This window comes from Trichechus manatus, unplaced genomic scaffold, assembly GCF_000243295.1.
Source record: "Trichechus manatus latirostris isolate Lorelei unplaced genomic scaffold, TriManLat1.0 scaffold00078, whole genome shotgun sequence".
Classification (NCBI taxonomy): domain Eukaryota; kingdom Metazoa; phylum Chordata; class Mammalia; order Sirenia; family Trichechidae; genus Trichechus; species Trichechus manatus.
Window position 1 is genome coordinate 4,792,860 of NW_004444014.1, and position 5,873 is coordinate 4,798,732.

General features: G+C 38.4%; 1 pseudogene; it reads left to right on the forward strand.

Annotated features, from left to right (window-relative positions):
* Window positions 1-458: 458 nt before the first annotated feature.
* LOC101360424 (elongation factor 1-alpha 1 pseudogene) lies at window positions 459-1,971 on the forward strand (annotated as a pseudogene).
* The last annotated feature ends 3,902 nt before the right edge of the window (window positions 1,972-5,873 follow it).

The window sequence follows — 5,873 nt, forward strand, 5'->3', positions numbered from 1 at the left end:
AAAATAATTATCATTTGCTTCTGGCCAAGATAGATTCATTGGAATGGGACTTATTCTCTCACCAGAAACAATAAAAGAAAGACAAAATATTTGAAACAAAAAAATTTCAGGATAGTAGATATCAGGCAATAAAGAATAATGGCCCCTAAAAGGTGGGAAACAAACAACCCTGTAAATGCTCCAGGTTACAGTCTCTAGAAAGTTTCTGAAATACCAGGCAGAGAGTCTAGTGAAATGGACAGAGTCCAATGAACTGCCAGAGAAAAGAATAAAACAATTAAAAAAGCATCAGTGAGTTGTGGGACAACTTCATATGGTGTATATACATGTAATTGGAGTTCCTGAATGAGAGGAGAGAGAGAAGGGAATAGAAATATTTGAAGAAAATATTGGCCACAATTTTTCAACATTTGATGGAAACTACAAATACACAGATCCAAGAAGCTTAAAACCCTGGCACAAAAAACATGAAGAATACCACACCAAGGAACATCATAATCAAATTGTTCAAGACCAGCTTTTCTGGTGGGTTTGCCATGAGAACAACAGGTGTTGGTGAAAACTATTGCAAAGTCTGTGCTAAAATGGGAAAAGAAAAGACCCATATCAATATCATCATCATTGGACACATAGATTCAGGCAAGTCCACCACTACTGCTCACCTGATCTACAGATGTGGTGGGATCAACAAAAGAACCATCAAAAAATTTGAGAAGGAAGCTGCTGAGATGGGAAAGGGCCCTTTCAAGTATGCCTGGGTCTTGGATAAACTGAAAGCTGAACTTGAGTGAGGCATCACCATTGATATCTCCTTGTGGAAATTTGAGACCAGCAAGTCTTGTGTGACCATCATTGATGACCCAGGACACAGAGGCTTCATCAAAAAAATGATTATAGGAACATCACAGGCTGACTGTGCTGTCCTGATTGTTGCTGCTGGTATTGGTGAATCTGAAGCTGGTATCTCTAAGAATGAGCAGACCCATGAGCATGCCCTTCTGGCTTACACACTGGGTGTGCAATAACTGATTGTTGGTGTTAACAAAATGTATTCCACTGAGCCACCCTACAGCCAGAAGAGATACAAGGAAATTGTTAAGGAAGTCAGCACCTATATTAAGAAAATTGACTACAAACCTGACACAGTAGCGTTTGTGCCAATTTCTGGTTGGAATGGTGACATGCTGGAGCCAAGTGCTAACATGCCTTGGTTCAAAGGATAGAAAGTCACCCATAAAGATGGCAATGCCAGTGGAACCCATGCTGCTTGAAGCTCTGGATTGCATCCTGCCACCAACTCAGCCAACTGACAAGCCCCTGCATCTGCCTCTCCAGGATATCTACAAAATTGGTGGTATTGGCACTGTCCCTGTGGGCAGAGTGGAGACTGGTGTTCTCAAGCCTGGCATGGTGGTCATTTTTGCTCCAGTCAGTGTCACCACTGAAGTAAAGTCTGTTGAAATGCACCATGAAGCTTTGAGCGAAGCTCTGCCTGGGGACGATGTAGGCTTCAATGTCAAGAATGTCTCTGTCAAAGATGTTCACTGTGGCAATGTGGCTGGTGACAGCCAAAATGACTCACCAATGGAAGCAGCTGGTTTCACTGCTCAGGTGATCATCCTGAATCACCCAGACCAAATCAGTGCTGGCTATGCACCTGTGCTGGATTCTCACACAGCTCACATTGCTTGCAAGTTTACTGAGCTCCAAGAGAAGATTGATTGCCATTCTGGTAAGAAGCTAGAAGATGGCCCGAAATTCTTGAAGTCTGGTGATGCTGCCATCATTGACATGGTTCCTGGCAAGCCTATGTGTGTTGAGAGCTTCTCTGAATATCCTCCTCTGGGTCGTTTTGCTGTTCACGATATGAGACAGACAGTTGCTGTGGGTGCCATCAAAGCAGTGGACAAAAAGGATGCTGGAGCTGGCAAGGTCACCAAGTCTGCTCAGAAAGATCAGAAGGCTAAATGAATGTTACCCATAACACCTGTCACCCCAGCCTTAATCAGTGGTGGAAGAACGGTCTCAGAACTGTTTGCCACAATTGGCCATTTAAGTTTAATAGTAAAAGACATTGCATCATAAAATCTTCAAAGGAAAGGAATGTTTTGTGGACTATTTGTTTCTTTTTTTGTGTGACAGTTTTAAGTTATTAGTTTTTAAAATCAGTACTTTTTAAATTGAAACAACTTGACCAAAAATCTGTCACAGAATTTTTAGACTCATTAAAACAAAGTTTACTGAGGAAAAAAAAAAAAAAAGTTTCAAGACCAGTGATAAAGAGAACACCTTAAAAGCCACTGGGGAGGGGAGCAGGGTATGGGAGAGGGCAGTGTTACACACTGAAGAACAAAGATAAGTATGACAGCAGATTACTCTTTAGAAACAATGCAAGCTAGAAGACAGTAGAGCTGAGTCCTTAAAGTGCTGAAAGAAAAAAAAATTATCAAGTTAGAATTCTATACTCAGTGAAAAATTCTTTCAAAACCAAAGGTAAAATAAATACTCTTCTAGACATACAAAAGCTGTAAGAATTCATCATCAACAGACATACAATTCAAGAAATGTGAAAGGAAGTCCTTCAGGGAAAAAGAAAATGATACCAGGTAGAAATATGGATCTACCCCAAGGAAGGAAGAATACCAGAAGTAATAACTACATGGGAAAATACATAAGATTTGTATTAAACATTTAAATCACTTTAAAACATAATTGAATGTTTAAGCAAAAATAATAGCAATCTGTTGTGGGGTTCATAACATCAGTATAAGTGAAATACATGAAATGAGTAGCTAGAAGTCCAAGAGGAGAAATGAAAGGATACTATTGTACTGTTGTAAAGATCTTATATGGTACATGAAATGGCATATTATTATTTGAAAGTAGATGATGATAGACCAAATACGTGTATTCTAAACCCTAAAGCAACCAGAAAAATAGCAAAAAATTATAGCTAGTAAGTCAACAAGGGAAATAAAATGGAATCATAAAAAATACTCAATTAATAAAGAAAATGTTCCACATTATACTTTGGTGAATATCATCTGGGGTCTTAAAAGCCTGTGAGCTACCATCTAAGATACTCCACTGGTCTCACCCCTTCAGGAGCAAGGGAGAATGAAGAAAACTAAAGACACAAGCGAAAGATTAGTCCAAAGGACTAATGGACCACAACTACCACAGCCTCCACCAGTCTGAGCCCAGTACAACTAGATGATGCCCAGCTACCACTACTGACTGTTCTGACAAGGATCACAATAGAGAGTCCCAGACAGAGCTGGAGAAAAATGTAGAACAAAATTCTGACTCACAAAAAAAGACCAGACTTACTGGCCTGACAGAGATTGGAAAAAGTCTGAGAGTATCACCCCAATACCCTTTTAGCTCAGTAATGAAGTCACTCCTAAGGTTTACCCTTCAGCCAAAGATTAGACAGGCTCATAAAACAAAACAAGACTGCAGGGGCACACCAGCCCAGCGGCAAGGACTAGAAGGCAAGAGGAAACAGGAAAGCTGATAATAGGGAACCCACAGGAGAGAAGAGAGAGTGTTGACATGTTGTGGAGTTGTTAACCAATGTCATCAAACAATATGTATACTAACTCTTTAATGAAAAGCTAGTTTGTTCTGTAAACCTTCATCTAAAGTACAATTAAAAAAAAAGAAAGTTGTGTTCCATTTTGAAAAAATATATATTCAATTAATTTTAAAAAGGCAGCGATAGAGGAAAAAGGGAGCGACAACAATCTGCTGCCTCCAAGAAATGCACTTTAAATATAAACATGTAAGTACACTAAAAATAAAAGGATGGGGAAAAATGTACCATTATAACATTAATTAATGGAAATCTGTAATAGCTGTATTAATATCAGAAACATAGATTTCAGAGCAAAGAATATTACCAGGAATAAAGACAGTAATTCCATGATGATGGAGATATCAATTTATCAAAAGTACATTATAATCCTAAATGTTTATGTACCTAACAACTTCAAAATACATGAAGAAAAACTTACAGAACTGCAGAAAGAAATATATTAACCCACAGTTATATTTGTAGATGTCAATACCACTCTCAATAATTGATAGAACAAGCAGACAGAAATTAGTAAGGATATAGAAGACCTGACGAGTACTAATTGACCTAATTGAATTGAAGAGACGCAATTCCTCTTCAATTTGTCATTCCTGGCATAGTAGACCATATGATCGTCTGATTCAAAATGGCCAATACCAGTCCATTTGAGCTCACTAATGCCTAGGACATCAATCTTCAAGCACTCCATTTCAGTTTTGACAACTTCCAATTTTCCTAGATTCATAACTTCATACTTTCCACAGTCCAATTTCTAATGGATGTACACAGCTGTTTCTCCTCATTTTGAGCTATGCCACATCAGCAAATAAAGGTCCTGAAAGCTTTACTCCAGCCACATCCGTCATTAAGGTCAACTCTCCTTTGAGGAGGCATCTCTTCCCCAGTTATATTTTGAGTGCCTTCCAACCTGAGGGGCTCATCTTCCAGCACTCTATCAGATAATGTTTGGCTGCTATTCATAAGGCTTTCACTGGTCAATTTTTTAGAAGTAGATCACCAGGTCCTTCTTTCTAGTCTGTCAGTTTTAGGACACTAGAATTCTGAATTCAGGGCACTGTTTCTAGGGGAAGGCTTTCTCTCTCTCTCTGCTATGGGGGAAAGTCTTTTCCTCTTCATCTTATTTCTTGGTTCCTTGGAGATCTCCATGTGGCTTGGCATCTCTCTTCCTCCATCTCTGCTGCTTGTTTTTTTTGCTTGTTTAATCTCTTTTACATGTCAAAAAAGATTGACCTAAGACACATCCTACACTAATTCTAACACATCAATTATAACAAAGACAATTCATTCTCAAATGAGATTATAAGTCACAAAGGTTAGGATTTAAACACCTTTTTTTTGGAGGGGTGGGGGCATGATCCAATCCATAGCACCACTAAAGCAGAGTTTAGAGGGAACTGTATAGTACTAAATGTGTGTATTAGAAAAAAGAAACATCTTAAATCACTATCCTCAGTTCTACCTTTTAAAAAGTGGCAAAAAAAAGAGCAAATTAAGCCCAAAATGAACTGAAGAAAGGAAAAATACATATAACAGCAGAAATTAATGGAATAGAGAACAGAAAAACAATATAGAAAACAAAACTAAGCACTGGTTCCTGGAGAAAAAAATCAATAAATTCATAAATATCTATGCAAAGTGATGATGAAAAAAAAAAGATACAATTTTCTACAATCAATAGTGACAAGAGGTGACATCAGAACAACTTTATGCCAACAACTTTGAAAATTTAGCAAAATAGATTACTTCCTTGAAAGACACAAACAATAAAAGCTCACTCGCAAAGACATAAAAACGCTTAATATCTCTTTATCTATTATAGAAATTGAGATTGTAGTAAAGCATCTGTCATTTTGTTGTACCATGGCAGCTGACATGTTGCTGTGATGCCAGAAGCTATGCCACTAGTATTCAAATACTAGCAGGGCTACCCATGGCAGACAGGTTTCAGTTGAGCTTACAGACTAAGATAGACTAGGAAGAAGGACCTATGGTCTACTCCTGAAAAAAATTAGCCAGTGAAAACCTTGTGAATAGCAGTGGAAATGGTCTGATATAGTGCAGGAAGATGAACTCCCCCCCAGGTTGGAAGTTACTCAAAAGACGACTGGGGAAGAGCTGCCTTCTCAAAGTAGAGCGGACATTAATGATGTGGATGGAGTCAAGCTTTCGGGACCTTCATTTGCTGATGTGGCACGACTCAAAATGAGAAGAAACAGTTGTATACTTCCATTAGTAATCGGACTGTGGAATGTACAAAGTATGAATCTAGGAAAAT